The 27,777-nt window shown below is 44.8% G+C and overlaps 1 protein-coding gene across 8 annotated transcripts in view; it reads right to left on the bottom strand.

Annotated features, from left to right (window-relative positions):
- The window catches only part of OTUD7A (OTU deubiquitinase 7A), a 374,155-nt gene that overhangs the window by 183,725 nt on the left and 162,653 nt on the right, over positions 1-27,777 (bottom strand). For 5 of the 8 annotated variants that reach the window (XM_037000632.2, XM_073227032.1, XM_073227026.1 and 2 more), the window contains 2 exons: positions 9,634-9,740; positions 2,700-2,870 (listed from right to left, as the gene is read on the bottom strand). The gene's annotated coding sequence lies outside the window, so the exon portion shown is untranslated. Of the gene's footprint in view, positions 1-163; positions 222-2,699; positions 2,871-9,633; positions 9,741-27,777 lie in introns of all 8 variants that reach the window. The other 3 variants (XM_073227031.1, XM_073227033.1, XM_073227030.1) reach the window with 2 other exon arrangements.

Below are 27,777 nucleotides of genomic sequence, written 5' to 3'. Positions count from 1 at the left end.
ACCACGATGGCATAAAACTATAAGTTAATAACAAGAGGAAAACTGAGAAATTCATGAACACATGAAAATTAAACAGCACTTTCTTGAAAACCAATGAATCAAAGAAATTTAATAGGAAATACAGAAGCTTCTTGAGCTAAACAAACATGGAACCACAACATACCAGAACTTGTGGGATACAGCAAATCAGTTCTCAGGGGGACATTCACAGCAATCAATGCCTGCATTAAAAAGCAAGAAAGATCCCAAATGAACAACCTAACTTGACAATTGAAGAAAATAGAAAAAATAACGGAGCCCAAAGTTAGCAGAAGAAAGGAAATAACAAATATTAGAGCAGAAATAAATGAAATAGGGAAGAGAAAAACAATAGAAAGATTAACCATCTAAGAGTTGGTTCTTAAAAAGATAAAGAAAACTGATAAAACTTTTTCTTTACAAAATTCAGACAAAAGAGATCAATGTGACCTAAACAAATTGTGAGATGTACTGTTTGCATGGATTATAAAGTACGGTACAGTTGAGATGCCAATTATCTTCATACTGAGCTATGAATTCAATGCAATCCCAATCAACTTCACAGCAGGATTCTTTATAGATGTGGACCAGATAATTCTAAAACTTTATATGGAAATTTAAAGGAACTAGATTGGCCAAAACAATTTCGGAAAAAGAAAAAAATATTGAAAGATTCATCTACCCAATTTAAAATGCATTATAAATTACTCTGGAGAAGACAGTATGGCATTGGTGAAAGGTCAGACACACAGATCAGTGAGACAGAAAAGAGACAACAGCTTTTGACAAGGGAACAAAGGCAATCCCATGGGGAAAATACTGACTATTCAACAAGTGTTGGAACAAATGGACATCCGTATGCAAAAAAAGGAAAGAAAGACAAAGAAACTCAATCTACACATAACATAATATTAAAAATAATTACAAATGGGTCATAGGTCATGCATACATGTGAATTTAGGTGTCCATTTACTAGTAGGTATATGTACATACTTATGCATGTGTGTGTTCATGTGTCCACATGAGTGTGTACATGAGTTCAGGAGTGTGTGTGTAAGCATTGGTATGTTAGTGTCTGACTATTTGTGCATGTGTTTATATTGGGTGTGAGTGTATATATACAGGCATGAACACATGAGTATGGGCATGTGGCCCAAGTGCATGCACAAGTTTGCAAGTGTGTGTGTGTCTGTACATGTGTGTAAGGAGTGAGGTAGGGAAAGCTGTCTAAGAGACATTTGGAGAGAAGTACCAGTGGGCTGGACATTTACACTTGGAAGTTTCCAGCATACTTATGGTAAGTGGATGATAAAGGGAGTAGACGCAGTATATCTTTTTTAAAAATTTCACCAGCACAGGAGTATTTCAGCTTTGGGGCTTTTTAATAGGCTTATATTAGTTGAATATTTATACATGTTAATGACTGGTAAAATTCAATGTTTTATCTAAGTGTCTGTCTCTCCAAACGAAAAAGGACAATTTACCTAAACAAACAAATAAATAGAAAAAGAAAAAGATATCCCTATGAATGGTATCATCATCCTGGATGGCTTTGAACATTTTAAATAGATGACATCAAGATAGATGGATTTTTAAGAACCCACGCAGTTTTCAGTAATTAATTACCTGGCAACTTTATGACTTACTGTGTTAATCTATTAATTGTTCTTCAGTTACCTGGGTTTTAGCCTTTCGTCACTAGAAACACTTACATTAAAATACAAATTCACACCAGCAAATAAAACTGGGACAATTTACTTCTAGTCCCTGGTTCTCGTTGCTTCATCTCTGAAATGAGGCTAGCAGTTCCTATTTTACATGGTTGTGATTATATAATGCAGTGCTTGTCTCATAGTGCTAAAAACAGGTGAGGTATGATTCTTATTGTTATTATCTGTTCACTTATTTGCAAATATATTCTAAAATTAATACCTTTGGAAACCTAATACTATGCTCTATAGTGCCTCTCTTTCAGAAAATTTGCTTTTGGTAATTTTTCTATCATATTAAATGAAAATAATTTTTTAAATGTTTATATATTGAAACTGATGAATATGAATTTCAGGTTTGCAGGATCAGCTATTTGAGTCAAGAAAGAAAATGCTTCTTAAAGCAGGAAGTACATATGCCCACACTCCCCTGAAGAAAGGATGGTGAAACTGATTGCACCCCAACACTAAGCATTGGCTCAGGACTGAATTAGAAGCATTCTAGTCTCGGAGGACAGAGTCCAAGCAAATGCAAAGTAACTGATTCCAACAAAGAAGATTCTTTTGCTATTGGTCAAGAAGGGAGTATTTTTTCTGAACTGCACATTGCCCTCACAAATACGTTGCCTCTGAGTTCAAGCCTCTCTACCCAATCCCAAGGATGTAAACACAGCTGCCAGAAAAGAGGGGCCCAAATGAAACAGGAATCAAGAAAGGAAGGTTATTAACCCTTAAAGGTTACTAAATAACGGGATAGAGGGTAGAAGAGGAGGAAGAAGAGAGGTAAGTAGAGAAAGAGATGAATGAAGTTCTGTCCAGAGGCACAGCTTCAAGCACAATCACCACTACAATTTATAGATGCTGCCCTAGTTACGCATTGCTGTGAAATGAGCTATTCAAAAATTTAGTGACTTAGAACAACATATTTACTATCTCACAGTTTCATGTGGTCAGGTACCGGCATGTACCCACCTAGGTTCTCTGAGTCAGGTTCTCTCGCAGGCTGCCACGAAAATGCTGTCTGAAGGCTCAGCAGGGGAAGGATCCCCTTCCAGGCTCACTCGTGTAATTGTGGAGGAAGCTGTTTCTCGAGGGTTGTTGAAGTCGTCAATTCCTTGCCACATGGGCCTTCCATGGGTGAGACTGCAAGATGACAGTGTGCTCAATCAGAGAGAGGGTGTGAGCACGAGGGGACTCACAGTCTTTGATAACCTGATCTTGGAAATGGTACCCATCATACTGCTGTATTTTGCAAATCACCAGGTCCAGCCCCCATGCAAGGATGTGCATGTCAGGAGGCAGGAATGGTTGGAGGCCATGTGAGAAAATGCCTACCACAGATGCCCTTGAGCATGTACCTGGGGCCCAAGTTCCCTGTGCAGGCCAGAAGGCAGCACCTGAAGATAGTGCTACACGATCACTCATAATTTGTCAGTCACCCTTTTTTTCCCTTAGCTAATTGTTATAGAAAATTTTATTCTAAACTTGAAGAAAGGAAAAATGATGACTGCTTGAAGCTGTGATATCCTGTTTGAATACTGACTAATAAGCCTGCTTGACCCTATTGAGATATCACAACTATTTATCTAACAATTCACAACTGGTATCTTATGATTTTTATTGCTCCCAGTAAAAAAGTTACCCAGAGGTATTCTTTTTATTTTACCTTACTTAGCTTAAGTATTCATTTTACTTCTTTTCCAAATTACTTATACATCATAGTTACCTAAATGCACTTGGAGACGGGCCATTTGTCATTTCCTGGTTCTCTTGTCACTGAGTTAAATAAAGCTTTGGCACATGCTAACCTGTGACTGTGTGTGAGAACTGGGCTTTGCAAGATCTAGGAATGCCCACAGTGTATAAAGGGAATTCAGCAAAGCGCTGAGAAAGGCTCCCAATGGAAAATGCTCTCCTGGCATTGCCTTAACTGGGCAAAAGACAGGTGCACATTCGTGGTGGCACAATGTCCCTGTGGATAGCAGGCACCCTGTCACCACAGAAAATTCAAGAACTGAGCATGCAAGCCTCGAGAACTGATATTTATCTGGTCTCACTGAGGACTGGGCCTCTTTTCCTGGGCTTTCAGGAGAGGTCCCGAAGCTGAAGTCACGGTCACTAGAGGTGCCTGACTGGGGATGCCAACAAGCCCATGCTAAGGCATGCACGCTGCCACAGCGTCACAGAGAAAGCCACATACAGAGATTTACCCCCCCGAAGGTGCAGCTGACAAGGTGGGATGTGTTGGCTCCAGCAAAGAAAGATCCAGAGGGTGACATTCTATTTACATTAAAGTATCACAAGCAAGATGCTCAATCTGCAGTCTCCTGAGAGACACTCAGCCCACACAGATTCTTGGAAGGCCACAAAGAGACACCGGGGCATTCTAGAAGATTCCATGGCTCCCAGGGAAGCTTTAGGGGTGGGTTAGGTCACGTGGGAGTGAACACAAAGGGGCACAGAGGCATGGATGGTGATCCGACATTGGCAGGGGGCTGGCTGTAGGCCGGCGTGAGCAGGAGGGCCTGGGACAGTGGTTCTCAACCTGAGCCTGGGCACCCTGGGGGTGTGCTAAGTGTTTTCAAGGGGACAGGAGCATGGAAAGCTTTTAAACAATCAACTTTCAAATTCTCATATTCCATATATAATCTGTCCTAAATTTCATTTGTAGGGAAGATACCGGTCCGGCAGGTTCTTCATTCCCCATGCCTCACACTGCCGTGGAGTGGAAACTTCCAGACGCCACATGAAGGGGCAGCCAATGATGCCTTATACAGGTCTCCCCAGAAGCCCTAAGGTCACCCAGCTCAGTAAGAGACTCTTCTCTGTTACATATTATTTTGCATGTAATTACGCTGCTTTGATCACTTGTACACTAATAATGATAAATAGTAATGGTAACTCAGACCACAAGAGTGTTTTCTCATATATGTGGGTGTGTGTGTATATATCTATATCGATATCTATATTTCTATACATAAACACATGCATATATGCAAAGAAATATGACAGAATAACCAGTAAATGACTTTCAAGCAGAAAATGGTGATAAAATTCTGTGGAGGATGTGTAAGAGAAACATGAATTCATGGAAAAAACAAAATGGTGTAAACTTTTGAAGTAAAGGAGGAAGCTGGCCATACAGTTTGAATGGATGGTATTAACATACCTCTGTGTATATTTTTAAAAAGTGATGGATCTGTCCTATTTTAAAATGTCATTATTTACAATATGCTACAAAGGACATCTTTGCCTCTGTTTAAATTTGTGATGTGAAATGTTAGCCACGTGCTTAGCTGTGCAGAAGGGAACAAAGGATTTCAAGACCACCTGAGGGAGCTCGCAGGTCAGAGGGGCCCAGTCTGGGAGATGAGAAGATAGGCTTGTGAGCACACCAGCTGGCTCCTGCGGTCTCTGGAGCGACCCTGGGCCCCAGGGGAGCCTCTGGTGCGGTGTGAAAGGCCAGAAGATGCTCTGATATCTGGGGAAGGATGGTATCCTCCTGGAAGCTCAGGTGGGACCAGGTGTGAAGCAACGACGTCAGCCAGGAGGTAAGATGTGGCCAGAGGCACTGGGTCATGGGCTCACAGGCCAGTCTGTTTCCCAGTGAGTTTGAACTGCTCTTGGTGGACACAAAGAGCTCTTAATTCTGGGCACCATGACACAAGAAAACCACGAAAAGCAGACCAAAATTACTGAACAGCAGCTCTGTCCCCAGGGAACATAAGGCCAGGGTCCTACCCTCAGGGGACATCATCCCTCAAATGCAAAATGACCTCAAGAGCAGAGCTGTGCTATGACTTCACAACACAGTTGCTCATGATTAAGAACTTGGTCAAAGTGGGTGGGAGGGCAGAGGAAGGGGAGCTGAAAGGCACTGCGTGCTCACTATGAGTCAGGCACTGCCCGGGCCCTCATAGTTACAGCTATGATTTCTTGAATTTTTAGCACATGCCATGGCTCTGAGTATGTCTCATGAATTAACTCATTTTGTCTCCACCCGATCCTGTGTGATGGGGACCACCGTCCCCATCCCAATGTCAGAGATGAGAAAACTGAGGTCCAGATAACTGGTCCGCACTTAGCCCCATAGCCAGGCCTTGCTGTCGCCAGGAGTTGGACTCAAGTTCTGTGGGTGGAAACCACGCCAGGGCATCCCTGCAGCCCCAGTGGGCAGGCGCTCAGCTCCACCCCCGGGAGGAGAAGCTGCAGACAGTTGGCCGCAGTGGGGCCCAGAGAGACCACTGCTCATGGTCCGCTGTCTGCAGCAACAGATGACCAAGGAGAACTGTGGATTTAAAGGCATCTCCACTTAAAACAGTTCCAAGATAATATTAGGGCATTTAGAATGACAGCCTGTGTGGGCCTCTCACGCTTCAGTGTTTGCTCTGTGCAGTTCATTTCTGCCATGGCAACTGGGACTGTGAACCCTGAGGGTCAGGAAAGGGTCTCCTACAGTTCCACAATGCCCACTACTTAGTGCTGCTAGATGCACACATGGAAGAAAAACACTCAGCTCCTGGAACCACAGACTGCATCATCCCAAACCCACCCTGTGAGGCTGACCCAACAGGGGCCACTGTCCCCAGTGGATGGATGGGAAGCCATTGCCACCCAGCTGGACAGGCAGGAGTAAGCACCTGACCCTGGGGCCCAGAGCCCCAGAGACCATGGGCACGGCTTCACACAGGGGAAGGTCGAGCTATCTTGGCCAGCACCTCCACCCAGTTTGGCGCCAGGGAACAGCACCTGGCTTCCCAGGCAGGCCCGGGGCCCCTGGCTCTGCTCCCTTTCCCATGGCCTAGACACATCACCAGCCCTGGGGCTGCTCCAAGGCCAGTGATCCATCCTTTGTGGGGAGGTTATACTCAGGTGTGTGGGTGTGACATGGACAGACACAGTGCCCTGATCACACCCGCCACAGAGAGGGGTGGGGCTTGGGACTCAGTATGGCCCCTGGGGGAGCAGCTGCAGGAGAGGATGCCAGGGAGGGAGGGGAGCAGGAAGAGAAAGATGCAGGGACCTCGCCCAGGGCTGACAGCGAGGTACCCCAAGCAAGGCCTGGGACCTGCAAGCCTTGGGGAGGGGCTTCCTACAGGAGGGCGTCTTCTTGGCTTCTGCCTGCCTCCCTGCCATTCTCCAGTGCAGACTGGGGGAGTGCTACTCGCTCCAGACCAGGTGACTCGGGTTTCCCGGTGGACAGCAAGTCCATGGGAGGCATTTGGGAAACGGAGAAAAAGCACTCTGGATACTTCCATCCACACATGCAAATGAAACCCAAGTGATTTCCTCCGTGTTTATGCAGAACTGGGGATTTGATTTTTTACTGTGCTTCATCCATTCCACAAACTAGTGCCTGCACTGCAGTCCCTTCCCTGAGGCACTCATCCAGGGGCACAGGGACGGGCAGAGGATCCCTGGCATGGGAGAGGCTGAGGAGGAGGAAAACAAGAGGCAGTGGTGAGACTTCAGGCCAGCCCTGGGCTGGGCCCATGCAGCGGCCTCACCTCCAGGTCTGCAGGGCCCTTCCTTGCCCCTGGGCCTAACCCTGGGCCTAACTCTGGGCCGGCTGGCTTGGCATCACTTCAGAAAGCAGACCAGATGGCACTACAGGGCCATCCCTGCAAGCTCAGCCTGACGAGCAGCCAGCCAGGAAACGTGCTGGAGGCGACGTGCACCCAGCCTCCCCCTCATGAACACCAACCCTTGTTGCTTTTAACGGTCGTGGGAAAGAGAACTAGGCAAGTATGATTTTCAGAGGGAGCATTTTCAAGATACTCTAGCGAAAAAATGTCCTCCAGAGGCAATCTTTTTTATTTAAGATTCATTTAATCTCTGTCCACGTGGACCTTCTAAACTAATGTGTATATTCACAAAGCTCTTTTCTTGGTAAAATTTCTAAGAGATTCCCAAAGAGCCCATGGCCACAGAGCTCAAATAAAACCTTGGGACTTGATCTAAACAGAAAGAAACCTAATAATCCTCAAGTGAAGAGGCTGACTGGTACTAGTGACAGAGAGGCAATGCTGACAGCAGACCAGGGAGGCCAGTGCCAGTGAGGGGACAGGATGAAGGGGACCGAGTTAGAAATAACCAGGGTGGCGGCACAGGCTTCGTTGGGACATCTGTTCACTGATGAATGCTTCCTATCATGGCAACTTTGCTTCTTTGCTTTGTAACCTTCCAACTGTAGAGACTTCAACATGAGGCCACTCCGATCGTGGGGAACCCTTGTCATGTCCTTCTGGTTTATCAGCATCTTTGCCAAAGGTCTCACTCGGCTTCCATGGCTCCAAAGCTCTCGGGAGGCACTCAGCCCATTCTCCCTGCCTCTGATAATAATGAACAGCTAATACTCAGTGAGCACCAACCCCGGGCTCTACCCCAGCCAGACGCCTCTTGCAGCAGTTACTGTTTGTGTCCTGGTTTCAACGATAAGGTCACTGATGGCTGTGAGATGAAGGATTTGCTCAAGGTCGTCTGGTGAGCGTGTGACAGAGAAGAGACATGTACCAGACACATATCCAGACGGTCTGATTTCAGAGTCCTTCTCTTGACTGCCTCGATATACTCCCTTGTGTGGTATCTCAAAACCATGGAAAAAGTGAAAAATGAAGGCTTATGAGACACATACGGAAGAAAGTCTGATGTGCTGATGAACAGTTTAGTTAAAAATCATAACACAACCGTCTGTGGATGCTTAAGCAGGTGAAAATGAGCTAGGGAAGAGAATATTCACATGGTCTCAAAGATCACCCTACCAATTTCTTACTAATTATAAGGAATACTATATGTAGTAAGTTAATAAAGGACAGTCCAGCAGAAACCACCTTAGCCAGATGAACTGATCACCAATACCAGGTCACCACAACATGGCGGCCCTCCGAGGTGGTGCAAATACAGAAAATGTTTGCCAGAATCTAACTTGGGGAACCAGACAAGCCCAGACTGTGAGACACTCAATGAAATGACCAACATTCTCCCAAAATGTCAACATCACAGAAACAAAAGCAAAAGCAGTATTTTGGTTTAGATTTAAAGAGACATAGCCAATGTGGTCCATGATTCTTAACTGAATGCCAGGTAGAGGAAAACAGCCATGAAGAATAGTCTTGGGGCCAACCAGAGGTATTCAAAAAAGGCCTATATTAGAAAATATTATTTTATCAATGTTAAATTTCACAGTGATAATGGTATTGTAATTTTGAAGAAGACAGCCTATGAACTTAAGCGATAGATGCCAAAGTATGTCATGATGTCTGCAACCCTCTTTCAAATGATTCAGAGAAAAAAACAACACACGCACATATACAACACACACAGATGCATATTTACAATCTTGCCACACGTGTGTGTGTGTCTATGTGGGTAAGCATTGGTAAGGCTGAGTGAAAAATATATGGGTGTTCACTTTCCATTTTTTTGTGTTTGAAGATTATCAAAATGAAAATAGGAAAAAGATAAAAATGTGTGTTCTAAGAGTCAAAAATTGCACTTTTGGACAGGAACGAAGAAAAAACGTTAATAATGAAAACAATATCTGCAGATGATAAAACTTTTTTTTATTCTTTTAATACTTTAAAAATCAATCAAGACAGCGACAGGTGATAGAGTCAGCGAATTTTGCACTAGTGTACCTCAAATCATTTGTTGGTCATTCACTGTGGTTACATTCTTTTTAAGAATAATGCTTACTATTCTAAATGCACATTCTAACACAGTATGAAATTCATTTCATAATGCTTTTTCAAGGACTTTAGTGGATAACTAACACTCCTTCCCTGGCTTTAGAACTGATTTCCAGGTAATCTGCTCCCAGGACTACTACAAGGTCTGTTATTTGAAGTGTTCACTGCACTTGGCCCTCTGGTATGGTCACCAGGGATCCCACGAACATGGAACTTACTTTTCAGACAATGTGATTCTCTGGAGGTGTGCGGCAGTCAGTCAGCCTGCTGGGAAGGGCCCATGGCTGCCCTAGTAGATGGTATGAGACCACAGTCCCTGGGAACTCTGGAAAACAGAAGAATAAAGGAGAATGTTCATACCTCTTCTAAGTGAAAATTTTAAATTGAAATTTTGGGAATACATTTTTTATATTTAAACATTTAAACCAAATTTAAAAATGATTTTAAATGTTCAGTATGAACTTGAAATGGTCTTGATATTGAATCCAATGCCTCTGAATCTCTGTTGAACTTACCATCCCATCCTTTTTTAAATTAATTTAAAAACATTAATATTTAAATATATTTAAATTTTTCATATTTAAATACTTTAAATTAGTAAATTTCTGATTTTTAAATCAGCCTTTGGGAGAAAGGTCAGGATACAAGGGAAAAGTGTCCTTGGTGGGCACAGAGTTCAAGGAGCGGCTGTGGGTCAGATCCATGAGAAGCTCATGCACCACGATGGCGTTCCAGGAGAGGTGCGTAGTACTTCCCAAAGGGACTCACAAACCGAACCCTGACTGACATTCCGTGAGACTCTCAGGTGGCGTTGTCCCTGGGGAAGCTCAAAGTTAGGAGCCTGGCCCCTGGTGTGATTCTGGGGGAATCCAAGAGGTCAGGGCGCTGACCACACCTGGGTGCTGGTGAGGCACACCTGCCCGACAGTGAAGGGCACAGTGTCCTGGGCAGCACCACGAGTCTGCAGGATCCACGTGGGCCGCACCCCAGTCGGGGTAAATGCACCATGTTCCATACAGCCTGAGATCCACTCGATGTGGGGTTTTCTTATGAACGTCAGAACCTTAGGATGTTTGTAAGTTAGGAGGCCCATGACTGCCCAGGTGAAGGGAGGGAGCGGGGTCCTACCTGTGCACCCTACACAGGCTATCCCACATGGGATAAGAGGAATCCCTCTTTTCTATATGGTAACACCTAGGCTCTGGGGAAGTCTGAGGGTCTTGCCTGCATCTTTGGAATGTCCCTGTAGGGTGGTATGCCCTGAGGATGGGATGGCATGGCCTGTCCCCACAGTTCCTAAGCAGCCTAAAGCCAGAACCACAGCTGGCATCCCCTTTGACATTGCCTATCTAGATGGATAAACTACACATCTTCACCACTGTGCTTTACTATCAACATTTCAAAGCTGATGTGATCACTCTTTTTGGCATTTTGTACCTTTTATCAATATGAAATATATACACATAACTTTATCATGTATATTATTGCATATGTATATATATATTAGTGTATTGCATATGTGTATATTATATATATACATATATGATATATATTATATATATGTTGTTGCTTCTCATTCTTTTATAATATTGCTTATTAGAGATTTGTCTATTTTTATTTTTACCTCTCTAGGTCATTTTATTTCAGCTATGTCTTATCTAATACCTTACAGATAAAATTTAATCCTTTACTCAGTTTCAGAGTATGTATCTTTTAATTGGGGAATTTAACCTGTTCTGTTTTTTGGCAGGGGCTGGGAGTAGGGTAGGGGGAATGACCGGTATATTGGGACCTTTCCCCATCATCTTTTTAGTGTTCTTTACTTTCTGAGTTTTCTTGTTGTTATTGTTGTTCTCTTTATTGTCTTTCGATGACTTAATTTGGTCTTATTTTCCCAATGTTTTTTAGAAGTTATATGTCTCATTGTTTCTTCTTGTATTTCTCCTTAATTTGTAACAGACATATGCATATTCATTTTTTATCCAAGTTAAGAATTAACACATATAACCTCAAACTTCCAAAGAGATTAAGAATGTTAGTTCAATGTAATTCCCTCCTCTTCCTATGCTACCTGCTATATTTTGTTTAAATCATTTAAAATGTTCTAAATTGCTTTTAATTTTCATGCTTTAGTTTCTTAGGAATCATTTCTTAAAAATTGCCTTAAAGCGGCGGGAGCCAAGATGGCGGCGTGAGTAGAGCAGTGGAAATCTCCTCCCAAAAACACATAGAGCTATGAAAATATAACAAAGAAAAATCTTCCTAAAATAGAGACCACAGGACACAGGACAACATCCAGACCACATCCACACCTGCAAGAACCCAGCGTCTTGTGAAGGGGGTAAGATACAAGCCCCAGCCCGGCGGGACCCGAGCGCCCCTCCCCCCAGCTCCCGGCGGGTGGAGAGAAACCGGAGCAGTTTTTTTTTTTTTGGCGAGCGCTTTTTGGAAGCCTTAGAGGGACGGGCCCCCGTTGCTGGGGAGGCAGGGTGGCGGGACCGGTGAGGAGGTGCCTGGGAACGGCGCCGGAGGACAAAGAATATCCCGCGTTTCTCCCTGCGAGACCTGGGGGCGGGTGCCTGAGACCGGTGCCTGAGGACGGAGGAGGTCGCGCGTTTTTCCCCCTTTTTTTTTTTTCTCTTTTTGGCAAGCGCTTTTTGGAAGCCTTGAAGGGACGGGGACCCCAGTGCTAGGGAGGCACGGTGGCGGGACTGGTGAGCGGGTGGCTGGGACCGGCGCCTGAGGACAAAGAATATCCCCCGTTTTTCCCTGCGGGACCGGTGGGCGGGTGCCTGAGACCGGCACTTGAGGACAGAGGAAATCGCGCGTTTTTCCCCTTTTTTTTTTCTCTTTTCTGCGAGTGCTTTTTGGAAGCCTAAAAGGGACAGGGACCCCGGTGCTAGGGAGGCAGGGCGGCGGGACTGGTGAGCGGGTGCCTGGGACCGGCACCTGAGGACAAAGAATATCCCGCATTTTTCCCTGTGGGACCGGTGGGTGGGTGCCTGAGACCAGCACCTGAGGACGGAAGAAATCGCGCGTTTTTCCCCTTTTTTTTCTCTCTTTTTGCCAAGTGCTTTTTGGAAGCCTTGAAGGGACAGGGACCCCAGTGCTAGGGAGGCAGGGCGGCGGGACTGGTGAGCGGGTGCGTGGGACCAGTGCCTGAGGACCAAGAATATTGAACGTTCCTTCCCTGCGGGACCGGTGGGTGGGTGCTTTTTGGAAGCCTTGAAAGGACAGGGACCCTGGTGCTAGGGAGACAGGGCAGCAGGACCAGTGCGCGGGTGCCTGGGACCGGCACCTGAGGAAAAAAAAAAAAAAAAAATCGCGTGTTTTTTCTTTTTTTTTTCCTTTCTGTTCCCTCTCTCATTGTTGCTGTTGTTGTTTTGGTTTGGAGAGTGCTTTTTGGAAATCTTAAAGGGGCAGGACAGGTCACTTAGACCAGAAGCAGGGAATCTGGGGATCTCTGGGCACTCTAACCCCCTGGGCAGCAGGGAGCACAGAGGCCCCTTACGGAGATAAATAGTCTCCTGGCTGCTCCCCCTCTAACGGGGCTCCACCATTTTGGAGGAACAGCCCCAGCCAGGCCAAGCCCACAGCAACAGTGGAGATAAACCCCAAAGCAACTGGGTGGGAAGCAGAAGCCCTGTCTGCGCACAGCTGCCCAGCACAAGCCACTAGAGGTCGCTATTCTCCCAGGAAAAGGCTACAAACCAACAAGAAGGGAAGCTCTTCCAGCGGTCACTTGTACCAGCTCTGCAGACTATCTCTATCACCATGAAAAGGCAAAACTACAGGCAGACAAAGATCACAGAGACAACACCTGAGAAGGAGACAGACCTAACTAGTCCTCCTGAAAAAGAATTCAAAATAAAAATCATGAACATGCTGACAGAGATGCAGAAAAAAATGCAAGAGCAATGGGATGAGATGCAGAGAAAAATGCAAGAGCAGTGGGATGAGATGCAGAGAAAAATGCAAGAGCAGTGGGATGAAGTCCGGAAGGAGATCACAGATGTCAGGAAAGAGATCACAGAAGTGAAACAATCCCTGGAAGGATTTATAAGCAGAATGGATAAGATGCAAGAGGCCATTGAAGGAATAGAAGCCAGAGAACAGGAACGTATAGAAGCTGACATAGAGAGAGATAAAAGGATCTCCAGGAATGAAACAACACTAAGAGAAATATGTGACCAATACAAAAGGAAAAACATTCGTATTATAGGGATACCAGAAGAGGAAGAAAGAGGAAAAGGGATAGAAAGTGTCTTTGAAGAAATAATTGCTGAAAACTTCCCCAAACTGGGGGAGGAAATAATCGAACAGACCATGGAATTATACAGAACCCCCAACAGAAAGGATCCAAGGAGGACAACACCAAGACACATAATAATTAAAATGGCAAGGATCAAGGACAAGGAAAGAGTTTTAAAGGCAGCTAGAGAGAAAAAGGTCACCTATAAAGGAAAACCAATCAGGCTAACATCAGACTTCTCAACAGAAACCCTACAGGCCAGAAGAGAATGGCATGATATACTTAATGCAATGAAACAGAAGGGCCTTGAACCAAGGATACTGTATCCAGCACGACTATCATTTAAATATGATGGTGGGATCAAACAATTCCCAGACAAGCAAAAGCTGAGGGAATTTGCTTCCCACAAACCACCTCTACAGGGCATCCTACAGGGACTGCTCTAGATGGGAGCACCCCTAAAAAGAGCACAGAACAAAACACACAACATATGAAGAAGGGAGGAGGAGGAATAAGAAGGGAGAGAAGAAAAGACTCTCCAGACAGTGTATATAACAGCTCAATAAGCGAGCTAAGTTAGGCAGTAAGATACTAAAGAAGCTAACCTTGAACCTTTGGTAACCACGAATCTAAAGCCTGCAATGGCAATAAGTACATATCTTTCAATAGTCACCCTAAATGTAAATGGACTTAATGCACCAATCAAAAGACATAGAGTAATAGAATGGATAAAAAAGCAAGACCCATCTATATGCTGCTTACAAGAAACTCACCTTAAACCCAAAGATAAGCATAGACTAAAAGTCAAGGGATGGAAAAACATATTTCAGGCAAACAACAGTGAGAAGAAAGCAGGGGTTGCAGTACTAATATCAGACAAAATAGACTTCAAAACAAAGAAAGTAACAAGAGATAAAGAAGGCCACTACATAATGATAAAGGGCTTAGTCCAACAAGAGGATATAACCATTCTAAATATATATGCACCCAATACAGGAGCACCAGCATATGTGAAGCAAATACTAACAGAACTAAAGAGGGAAATAGACTGCAATGCATTCATTGTAGGAGACTTCAACACACCACTCACCCCAAAGGATAGATCCACCGGGCAGAAAATAAGTAAAGACACACAGGCACTGAACAACACACTAGAACAGATGGACCTAATAGACATCTATAGAACTTTACATCCAAAAGCAACAGGATATACATTCTTCTCAAGTGCACATGGAACATTCTCCAGAATAGACCACATACTAGCTCACAAAAAGAGCCTCAGTAAATTCCACAATATTGAAATTCTACCAACCAATTTTTCAGACCACAAAGGTATGAAAGTAGAAATAAATTCTACAAAGAAAACAAAAAGGCTCACAAACACATGGAGGCTTAACAACATGCTACTAAATAATCAATGGATCAATGAACAAATCAAAATAGAGATCAAGGAATATATAGAAACAAATGACAACAACAACACTAAGCCCCAACTTCTGTGGGATGCAGCGAAAGCAGTCTTAAGAGGAAAGTATATAGCAATCCAGGCACACTTGAAGAAGGAAGAACAAACCCAAATGAATAGTCTAACATCACAATTATTAAAACTGGAAAAAGAAGAACAAATGAGGCCTAAAGTCAGCAGAAGGAGGGACATAATAAAGATCAGAGAAGAAATAAACAAAATTGAGAAGAATAAAACAATAGCAAAAATCAACGAAACCAAGAGCTGGTTCTTTGAGAAAATAAACAAAATAGATAAGCCTCTAGCCCAACTTATTAAGAGAAAAAGAGAGTCAACACAAATCAACATAATCAGAAATGAGAATGGAAAAATCACGACAGACTCCACAGAAATACAAAGAATTATTAAAGACTATTATGAAAACCTATATGCCAACAAGCTGGAAAACCTAGAAGAAATGGACAACTTCCTAGAAAAATACAACCTCCCAAGACTGACCAAGGAAGAAACACAAAAGTTAAACAAACCAATTACAAGCAAAGAAATTGAAACAGTAATCAAAAAACTACCCAAGAACAAAACCCCGGGGCCGGACGGATTTACCTCGGAATTTTATCAGACACACAGAGAAGACATAATACCCATTCTCCTTAAAGTGTTCCACAAAATAGAAGAAGAGGGAATACTCCCAAACTCATTCTATGAAGCCAACATCACCCTAATACCAAAACCAGGCAAAGACCCCACCAAAAAAGAAAATTACAGACCAATATCCCTGATGAACGTAGATGCAAAAATACTCAATAAAATATTAGCAAACAGAATTCAACAGTATATCAAAAGGATCATACACCATGACCAAGTGGGGTTCATCCCAGGGATGCAAGGATGGTACAACATTCGAAAATCCATCAACATCATCCACCACATCAACAAAAAGAAAGACAAAAACCACATGATCATCTCCATAGATGCTGAAAAAGCATTTGACAAAATTCAACATCCATTCATGATAAAAACTCTCAGCAAAATGGGAATAGAGGGCAAGTACCTCAACATAATAAAGGCCATATATGATAAACCCACAGCCAGCATTATACTGAACAGCGAGAAGCTGAAAGCATTTCCACTGAGATCGGGAACCAGACAGGGATGCCCACTCTCCCCACTGTTATTTAACATAGTACTGGAGGTCCTAGCCACGGCAATCAGACAAAACAAAGAAATACAAGGAATCCAGATTGGTAAAGAAGAAGTTAAACTGTCACTATTTGCAGATGATATGATACTGTACATAAAAAACCCTAAAGACTCCACTCCAAAACTACTAGAACTGATATCGGAATACAGCAAAGTTGCAGGATACAAAATCAACACACAGAAATCTGTAGCTTTCCTATACACTAACAACGAATCAATAGAAAGAGAAATCAGGAAAACAATTCCATTCACCATTGCATCAAAAAGAATAAAATACCTAGGAATAAACCTAACCAAGGAAGTGAAAGACTTATACTCTGAAAACTACAAGTCACTCTTAAGAGAAATTAAAGGGGACACTAATAAATGGAAACTCATCCCATGCTCATGGCTAGGAAGAATTAATATCGTCAAAATGGCCATCCTGCCGAAAGCAATATACAAATTTGATGCAATCCCTCTCAAATTACCAGCAACATTCTTCAATGAATTGGAACAAATAATTCAAAAATTCATATGGAAACACCAAAGACCCCGAATAGCCAAAGCAATCCTGAAAAAGAAGAATAAAGTAGGGGGGATCTCACTCCCCAACTTCAAGCTCTACTACAAAGCCATAGTAATCAAGACAATTTGGTACTGGCACAAGAACAGAGCCACAGACCAGTGGAACAGATTAGAGACCCCAGAAATTAACCCAAACATATATGGTCAATTAATATTTGATAAAGGAGCCATGGACATACAATGGCAAAATGACAGTCTCTTCAACAGATGGTGCTGGCAAAACTGGACAGCTACATGTAGGAGAATGAAACTGGACCATTGTCTAACCCCATATACAAAGGTAAACTCAAAATGGATCAAAGACCTGAATGTAAGTCACGAAACCATTAAACTCTTGGAAAAAAACATAGGCAAAAACCTCTTAGACATAAACATGAGTGATCTCTTCTTGAACATATCTCCCCGGGCAAGGAAAACAACAGCAAAAATGAGCAAGTGGGACTACATTAAGCTGAAAAGCTTCTGTACAGCGAAAGACACCATCAATAGAACAAAAAGGAACCCTACAGTATGGGAGAATATATTTGAAAATGACAGATCTGATAAAGGCTTGACGTCCAGAATATATAAAGAGCTCACACGCCTCAACAAACAAAAAACAAATAACCCAATTAAAAAATGGGCAGAGGAACTGAACAGACAGTTCTCCAAAAAAGAAATACAGATGGCCAAGAGACACATGAAAAGATGCTCCACATCGCTAATTATCAGAGAAATGCAAATTAAAACTACAATGAGGTATCACCTCACACCAGTAAGGATAGCTGCCATCCAAAAGACAAACAACAACAAATGTTGGCGAGGCTGTGGAGAAAGGGGAACCCTCCTACACTGCTGGTGGGAATGTAAATTAGTTCAACCATTGTGGAAAGCAGTATGGAGGTGCATCAAAATGCTCAAAACAGACCTACCATTTGACCCAGGAATTCCACTCCTAGGAATTTACCCTAAGAACGCAGCAATCAAGTTTGAGAAAGACAGATGCACTCCTATGTTTATCGCAGCACTATTTACAATAGCCAAGAATTGGAAGCAACCTAAATGTCCATCTGTAGATGAATGGATAAAGAAGATGTGGTACATATACACAATGGAATACTACTCAGCCATAAGAAGTGGAAAAATCCAACCATTTGCAGCAACATGGATGGAGCTGGAGAGTATTATGCTCAGTGAAATAAGCCAAGCGGAGAAAGAGAAATACCAAATGATTTCACTCATCTGAGGAGTATAGGAACAAAGGAAAAACTGAAGGAACAAAACAGCAGCAGAATTACAGAACCCAAAAATGGACTAACAGGTACCAAAGGGAAAGGAACTGGGGAGGATGGGTGGGCAGGGAGGGATAAGGGGGGGGAAGAAGAAGGGGGGTATTAAGATTAGCATGCATGGGGGGGAGGGAGAAAGGGGGGGGTGGGCTGCACAACACAGAGAGGACAAGTAGTGACTCTACAACATTTTGCTAAGCTGAGGGACAGTAACCGTAATGTGGTTGTTAGGGGGGACCTGATATAGGGGAGAGCATAGTAAACATAGTATTCTTCAGGTAAGTGTAGATTAAAAATTTAAAAAAAAAAAAAAAAGAAAGAAAGAAAGAAAAGGGGGATTACTCCTTAACAGGATAAAACTATTGGTAAATCAAAGATCAACGCATGCTTTAAATATCCTTAATGTTGATCACTTAAAGGGTGTCAGATGATCAGCTATGGAGGTACTCTTTTCTGATAATATTCCTTTCTCTTAATTAAAAAAAAAAAAAAAAAAAAGCAGTTACTGTGTGCTGACCTCCAATGAGTTCTGCACAGTGGTATAGAGGGCATGTCAAAGTGTGGGCAAAGGGTCTGTTTGTTTCTACGCAGAAGATCAAGGCCTAGCTTGGATACCCAGAAAATGAACTAAGATACGATATGAGGAGGAGCTTCCGGCATCAGCACTCTCTGGAGGACTCGTGCCGGGGGATGATCATCAAAAAGCCTCCACAGGGATCCGGACGATGCTGCGGTTGTGGCTGCATCCAGCCCACCATCTCCTGGACTTGCCATAAGAAGGAGGAGGGAGATGTCTAGGCTGGCATGTGCATACAGTGAGACAACGAATTTGACTGGATCTGTACTGTTGGAACTCAACCAGGAGTTGGGAGGGGTGCAAGTTGTAGCACCCCAAAATCTCATGACTATAGACTATCTATGGTTAAAAGAACATATGGGATGTGAACAGATCCCAGAAATGGGCTGCTTTAATTTGTCTGATGGTTCAAGTACAGTTGGAAAATATCCATCATATCATAGATAAATTTTCACAAATGCCTAGGGTGCCTAAATGGTTTTCTTGGCTTCACTGGAGATGGCTGGTAATTATAGATTTGCTTTGTTTATGTCACCGTATTCCTATTATGTCAATATGTGTGTGCAAATTAGTTAGTAGTTTAAAACCTATACATACTTAAGGTACTATACAAGAAGATATGTCAAAGAAATAATCAATCCTCCCAAGTTTCCTTCATATGCTACATCTATAGCTTTTCTTCTTCCTTCCTAATTACAAACTTTAAATAGAATTTGTGCCTCATATCGAATTTACCGAGTATCATAATTCCTCCAGGTGGTAAAGATACCTCGAGACAAGTGCTGGGCATAGAAGCCACAGGGCATAAATCTGCAAAGAAGTAAAAAGCTAACCTTTGCAAACAATATGGCTTCTCTCTCACTTACCAACTTTACATTTCCCTGTATGGCCCCGGAAGATGACTGGTTAGCCAGAGACGGGTAAGATTCCTCAAGGGAGGAACAACCTAAGACAGGCACAGTCGCAGGGGGGCCATCAGGTGAGAATTTGGGGATCAACAGAGGTGAGGCTCAGAACCTCACCCCCCCTGCTTTGAGAGAAATCTTCTGCATCCGTGGATGTCTTGCTGCCCTTGTCTAGCCTGGATTAATACTTAGTCCATAGACACACACCTGATCATCTGATCATCTACATTTGCCTTCTTACAGCACTAAACTATGTTTTCTACCTTTATCTTGCATCTACCTACCACTTCAGCATTTTATTAAAAATAAAAATAATAATAATAATAGGAGAAATGTGGGATCAACATATAAATCAAGTACAAAAATCAAATGAATATTCATATTTGACCTGATGGTTTATAGGTCATATTGCATGATCAAAACCGAAAGTTTCTGTGATGAATGCCCTTGTACTGTTCACCATGTAAGAATTTATTCACTCTGTAAGAATTCGTTCACCATGTAAGAACTTGTTCGTTATGCTTCAGAAGATTGGAGACTGACGAGAATTAGGCTTGAGATGGATTAATGATTGTACATTGAGCATTGACCCCCCTATACTGAATTTTATTGTTGTTAACAACCATTTGATCAATAAATATGAGAGATGCCCTCTCAAAAAAAAAAAAAAAAAATTGCCTTAAGTTTCATGGCTACACTGTTAATAATTATAACATGTAACTGTGTTTTACTGTTTGATAATTAATTACATACAATTAATCTATCTCTTGTTTCTCCTTTATTGAGTCAATTTTTCAATTTTACTACAGGAACTGTTTGACTCACTCTTTCAAAATGGCATCACAGATAATACATTTCCTGAATTCTTAAAAAGAATTGGGCAGATCTATGCTTATTGCAGCACTATTTACAATAGCTAAGAAATGGAAGCAACCTAAGTGTCCCTCAGTAGATGAATGGATAAAGAAGATGTGGTACATATACACAATGGAGTATTAGTCAACCATAAGAAGAAAATAGATCCTACTATTTGCAACAACATGGATGGAGCTAGAGGGTATTATGCTCAGTGAAATAAGCCAGGCAGAAAAAGAGAAGTACCAAATGATTTCACTCATCTGTGGAATATAAGAACAAAGCAAAAACTGAAGGAACAAAACAGCAGCAGACTCACAGAACCCAAGAATGGACTAACAGTTACCAAAGGGAAAGGGACTGGGGAGAATGAGTGGGGAGGGAGGGAGAAGGGGAATAAGGGGCATTAGGATTAGCACACATAATGTAGCCAGGGGGGCATGGGGAAGGCAGTACAGCACAGAGAAGACAAGTAGTGACTCCATAGCATCTTCCTATACTGATAGACAGTGACTGTAATGGGGTATATTGTGGGGACTTGATAATGGGGGGAATCTAGTAACCAAAATGTTGCTCATGTAACTGTATATTAATGATAGCAAAATATAAAAAAAAGAAGTGGGCAGAGACTAAATGCAAAAGAATGAGAATCAATAGCCAAAGCAATTTTGATAAAGTACAAAGTTGGAGGTCTCATACTTTCTGATTTCAAACCTTACTACAAAGCTACAGTAATCCAAGCAGTGTGATATGGGCATAAACAATGACATAGACTGATGGAACAGGATACAGAGTCCAGAAACAAACCCTCATATAAATGGTCAAATGATTTTTGACAAGGGTGCCAAAATCATTCAATGGGGGAAGGGACAGTCTTTTCAACTAATGGCTTTGAAAAAACTGGATTATCTACATACAAAAGAATGGAGTTGGGCCCTTATCTTACTCCATATATAAAAATTAACTCAAAATGGATCAAAGATGTGTATGTAGGGACTGATGTTATAAAACTTTTAGAAAAAAACATAGAAAAGCTTCATGACATTGGACTTAGCAAAGATTTCTTGGGCATAACACCAAAAGCACAGGCAACAAAAGAAAAATATTGGAATTCATCAAAACTGAAAACTTCCATATACCAAAGGACACCATCCACAGAATGAAAAGGCAACCCATGGAATGGGAGAAAATATTTACAGAATATATACAGAATATATAAAGAACTATAACTTAACAAAACACCCAAACAGCCCAATTCAAAAATGGGCAAAGGGCTTGAACAGCCAAATCTCCAGAGAAGACACACAAATGGCTAGTAAGCCCATAAAAAATGCTCAACAGAACTAATCATTAAATAAATGCAAACCAAAACCACAATGAGATACCACTTCACACACATTAGGATGGCTGCTATTAAAAAAACAGGAAATCCCAAGTGTTGGCAAGGATGTAGACAACTTGGAACCCTTGTACATTCCTGGTGGGAATATAAAGTGGAACAGACTCTATAGAAAACAATATAGTGGTTACTCAAAAAATTAAACATAGGATTACTATATGATACAGCAATTACGTTTCTGGGTCTATACCCAAAAGAATTCAAAGCAGGAGCTCATTTGTACACCCATATTCATAGCAAAATTATTCACAGTAGCCACCTGTGTTCCAATAGGTGTATGGAGGGTGCCTGTTTCTTAGTCTTCCTAAGAGCTTTAAGAGAAAAATCTATTTAAGAGAAAAAGATTTAATTCACACACTGATCATCAATTTGTCTGTCACTAAGGAAGGCATGTAAAATGCACTGAGGCCTCAGGCCTGCTGGTACATAGTTTTATTTCCAGTTCTCTAATGGAGTCAAAACGTGAAACATGTCTTGGCTAAATTTTCAGGAAATTTAAATTCAAGAAAAGTCTGTAACAACTTCTGGAAATAAAGGGGAGATTCTCTTTTCATGCCATAATATATGGTAAGCACAAAATATGTCAGTAATAAATTACATGAAGGTAGGCTGAAGTGCTTTTCAGAATGCAAGCTCCTGTGAAAAGAAATGCAAGACAATTACTAGTGATCTGAAAACAAGTTCAGATCAGGAACACAATGAGGGAGGGAGAGGTTATCGGCCAAAACAAGGAGAAAAACTAATGCTTCTTGCATACTACAGTCCTGGGAGAACAATGGTTTCTAAAATAAAATAGCCATTTAGGATTGTATATGTTTGTTTTGAAGGGCAGAATGTGGATGGATTGGGCACAGTGATGCCATGCAGATGTAATTCATAAGAAGGCTGGTGATGCCCTTCACAATGCTCCCCAAATGCTGACAGTGGGCTGGGGAGTGTGCTTAGAACTGTAAACACACTCTGTGTTTGGAAGGGTGAGCACAGAGATCCGGAACTCCCCCACTGATAGCTTCCCAGGACTCACAGTGGCAGGGGACGTGGTAGGTACCAGTGCCAGGTCCCTGGCTGCTTTCCACTTGTGTCTGCAATGAAGTAGCGGGCGTGGGGAGGAGGCTCCACGAACCCAGGAGAAGCCGTTCCGGCTGGAGCCTCCACGAACCCAGGAGAAGCTGTTCCGGCTGGAGCCTCCACGAACCCAGGAGAAGCCGTTCCGGCTGGAGCCTCCTCCCCACGCCCACTACTTCATTGCAGACACAAGTGGAAAGCAGCCAGGGACCTGGCACTGGTACCCACCACGTCCCCTGCCACTGTGAGTCCTGGGAAGCTATCAGTTCTGCTTTATCCATTATCATGGGGCCAGGACCATTCCAAGGGTCCTGGCGAAAATTAACAGGCCAGGCTTCTGAGCTCTAAGGGCTCACACTGTAAGGCAACGTCACTGTAAAGTCCAAGTATAGGCACACAGAGGGCTGAAAATGAAAGACAGCAGACATGCGCCAGGCCTGACTGCTAGGAAGCCACAGGGGCAGGATGGGCAGCAGGGTCGGGCAGCCGCCTGGAGGCTGCCAGGGAGACCCCTGGTGGACCCAAGAGGTGTGTGAACGGTCACCGTGCACAGGAGTCCTCCCTGGCCTCATCCCTCAGACCCAGGGCTTCGTGCGCCTCTCCTGCCTCCCACCCTACCGAGATTTTGTTGTATTTTTCTACCCGGTTCCCCTCACCTACCCCAATGCCCCTCCACCCTTCATAAGCCAGGGCTCCCTCAAGCTCACTTCCCTCCAGAAATCTCTGCTGATTATTCACCCAGCAAACTTTTCATGAGCACCCCCTCTGCCAGGAGTTGTGGGCAGTGGGGCAGCACAAAGCTGCCTGGTTATGCCCTCAAGCACCCTGGGGCCTGAAGCAGGAGGCAGCTAGGAAGACCAATACCTGCACAGCAGGGTGCTCCCGGTGACTGACCCCAAACCCAGGGCACTTTTCAGTGAGGGGACCCTTGGCCTGGAAGTTAAACTCACAAGAATTCCCAAGAGAAGAGGGGGAGAGAACTGGTATTTGTTGAGTGCCTGTTCTGTGCCATGCCCTGGACTAGGTGTTTATGTCTCTCAGTTAATTCTCACAACTTCAGGTGAGAGAAGGGGCTCTGGGGACACACAGACCCGTCCTCCCACTATCCCAAGGAGGAGAATTCTCAGCAGCAGGAACTGCATGTGCAGAGATGGGCAGGGCAGATGGTGCCCTGCCCTGGGGGGTCGGGGAAGCTTCCGTGCAGACCGTGATTGTGTGCGGGGCAGGTGGGGGTTTGAAAAGGAATGGGTCAGGGGAGAGAGAGGTGTAGGAGGGCAGACGGACGGGTGTTTCTGCAGCACTGCTCAGAGACCATCTCTGCAGACAGGACAGCAGTGGGTGCTCCGAGACAGCAAGGACTGAGACCATCACTGGCATTTGAGAGCACCCTGGCAGGTGGCCCAGTTCCTGCAAATTGCCCATGAGCAGGGAGGGACTGGAGAGGTGCTCCGCAGCCCTACTTTGCCAGTGGGCTATGCCAGGGCAGAGGACATTGTGACAACTTGTACTGTGCTCTGTAGGATTTGAAGTGACTGCTCTCAGGCTCTGCAGGCCATTACTACACCTTATTTACATCCCACCAGGTGTGCAAAGCCAGCCCTGATCAAGCAGCCCTCCACAACTTCCCTTTCCTTTAACATTCTAAAGGACCTCCAGTGTGTGCACCCCAATTCCCCATTTCACTATTCATGACCTCAAAATTTCCTCTACTTTTCTCACAGGTCAAAGTCTGGCTTTTCCGATTCCGTTTGCCTGCAGTGCCAGAATTTCATCATTGTACAAAATCATCCAGTGTACAAAAGGTGTTCAGTAAACAGTAATGAAGAAAACCCCTGAACCTCTGACAAGAGCCGTCAGCATCCCCTACACGGGCCTCACTCCGGCTGAAGCCACTCTTCCCTCCCCAAACCAGCCTGATGCTAGTGGTGCCGCCCCCTGATGCTCCCTAGTGCCGCCTCCCCGAGGCACGGCCTCCCCGAATCACCACAGCCCCCATCCCACGCCAGGAAGCAGCTTGGTCAGCTGGTGCAGGACGCTGACACAGCAAAGCGCCCAGCTGTGCCTCTGCGCCTGTCCCTCACTTTGTTCCTGCCCTCTCAGCTCTGCCACTCCTGGGGCGGTTTTTTTTCCCCAAATGGTGTATTTTAAAAACACTTTCTCCACAAAAGGAAAAAAACCCAAGTGCACCATGGGAGAAAGAGGGCATCTCCTCTCCCCTCCAGGGATCATTAGACTGAAGGAAGGGGCTGGTTAGCACAGCACACGGTAGATCCCCAGGTCTCAAAAAGGCTGGACTCAGATAAAAGAGGCCTGAGTTGTGGATAAAGAGAGGGTTCCTGTAGCCGGAATTCTCCCCCGGCCCTGGCCAGCTAGCTCACTACACACGTGTGGGCAATACGCTGCTACTGACTCTATATAAAGAGCCCCACCCAGGGCTCTGGGCGACAAGGTGGCATGGCTGCAGGAGAGCAGAGGCTGGAGTAGTGGCAGCGCTGAGGCCAGAGACTGGGACGGCTGCAGGGGCAGAAGGGGCCCAGAGGCAGGGACAGGCTTGCTGCACGCAGACTCGCTCTGAGTGGACGGGATTCTAGTGACTGACCTGCCACTGTGGGAATAAAGCTGGGTGTAAACTCTTTCACCCCAAGAACGGTCCATTGTCATTCTTCTGTTTCACCCAATCCACAGTGAACTTGTCCGGGGCTGAAACCCACAGGCAAGACCCGAGTGCAGGCAGAATCACCCTGCCGGACGCTCCCTCCTCAGGCCCGCCTGGATGCTTGGGACTGGGCAGGCGTGAAGCCACGGGTCACGCTGTGCTGCTCCGCCCTGGAAAGCCAGGGCCTCTGACACCAGCTCCCTGGGCCCCAGCTGCTGCCTTGTCACCCAGAAGTGAGTCCTTTAGCCCCGAATGGCTCCCGTGCCTGGGTCTGAGAGCAGGACAGGTCCTACCAAAGGAAGAACACCTGAATGCCCACCGGGGAGGCTCCTTTCACCCCACTGTGCCCCAGAGCGCCCCGTAGGAGTCCAGCACGGGGCAGGGAGGCAGAGGTACGCAGCTTCCGGGCTTCCTCTGCGGGGCAGCAGGGCAGGGGTGGCAGCGGGAATGCCTGACAGGGGAGCAGATGGCACAGCTTCCGAGGCAGGCTGCGGGAGAGCCAGGTGGGCGCTGAGCCAGACACATGGGTCCCAGTAGCTGTGTGACGTCCGGACAGCTTTTGGACTTCCCTTGCCACCATTTCCACATTTTAAGATGGGGATAATAATTGGACCTAAATCGCAGGGTAGCTCTGGTATGAAATGGCTTAAAACAGAGCTCTCCTCCACACATTCTTGCTTTCATGCGCGGCTCCTCTCCTGGCTGCAGGGGACGCAGCCTGACTGTCAGGGGCCGTGCTCCTCCCAGTTCAGGGAGGACACAGGCACTTGGACTTTGGCTTCCTGAGCAGCTCTTTCCCCACCCACGGGGAGAGCTGCACCAGACCCGTCATCCCTAACACTTCAGACTCTAACCAGCTCCCCACTGCCTGGGTCTGGGAGCAGGAATGGACGTCTGGAGCAGCGCTTCCACCTCCCTCTCCCCATCCCCAACTCCCCTCTAGACGGAAGTGAGTGGGCAATGCACTCCTTAAGCCCCATGAATATTAAAATTGAGAAGCCTGGCTCTAGGAGACTTCCAGCATGCAAGATTTCCCTTCTCTTCAGGGAATCCAAACCCCTTCTTTCCCTTCAGTAGAGGCCACTGTGCCTGACACCCCTCACTAGACTGCGGGGTGCTGGGTGCATCTGTGAAAATGCGATGTTCATAACACATCCTTACCTTATGGGATAGGCTGAGCTCTGGCTGCATTAATGCTCTCCAACTGCAGATTTAGAGGTAAATTAGGTTCCAAGTGATACTAACTGGGCAGTGGGCTAGACCAGGCCAGTCAGGTGAGCTGGGGGCTGGGGGAAGCAGAGGGTTCAGGCACAAATGTGCATGGCTGCTGTCTCCTCTTCCAGGGGAAGAGAAAGTCCACACTCCCAGGCAGGATGCTGGCCCAGAGTGGGCAGAAGCAGCATTATGGCATTGCCCTCCGCCCAAGTCAGAGCATGGCAATCAGGTGGGTGGGCCTGGGGAGCCCACACAGCTGACGGAGATGCTAGGCAGGGACCCTGACTTGGGAACAGGAGGGCCTGCTGCAGAGCAGTCTAGAAGTGGCCCTGAATCAATGCTGAGACATCTCAAGGCAGTTCTGGAGTTCGGTGCCTCCCCAGTCAGGCCAGCCATGGCAGGAGGCACCCCACAGGACCAGGCTGCACCTCCATGAGGCCACAGAAGCCCAGGGTCTGTGGTTTTGGGGCCTTAGGGGTGATTGTAGGCATGGTTTTGAGAAGAATCAGACCTAGAGCTGCTTGAAATTGAAGTCTTCCGTTTGACCTTGAAGAAGAAGAGGAAATTTCTGAGTATCTCTAATGTGCTAGCCACATTCTATATGCTTCATCCTTGTATTTCACAACAACCCTGTCTTACTAGCATGTCCACTTTAAAGACCACCTTCTGAGACCCAGAGGAGTTAAGCAACCTGCCCAGGATCACACAGCAGCAAGTCACCTATAATCTGAAGGGCAAAGTCAAAGCTCCTGCTTTGACATTATGCTACTTCTGGCAGTGCTCAGAAGTGTTAATGATTCTTTATCTCTGCCTTGTGAAGTCCATGGTCACCTTACTCCCAGGTTTCCTGAGCCCCAGAGATATTCTGCCTGCTGAAACGTCCTTCCCTGATAATGAACCCACAGGCCTGTTACTGCTCCTCAGGGACAGCTTCACCT

Source organism: Manis javanica, chromosome 18 (assembly GCF_040802235.1).
Source record: "Manis javanica isolate MJ-LG chromosome 18, MJ_LKY, whole genome shotgun sequence".
NCBI classification, from domain to species: Eukaryota; Metazoa; Chordata; class Mammalia; order Pholidota; family Manidae; genus Manis; species Manis javanica.
Note: the sequence above shows the minus strand (reverse complement) of the source record. Positions and strands in the feature narration are given on the sequence as shown.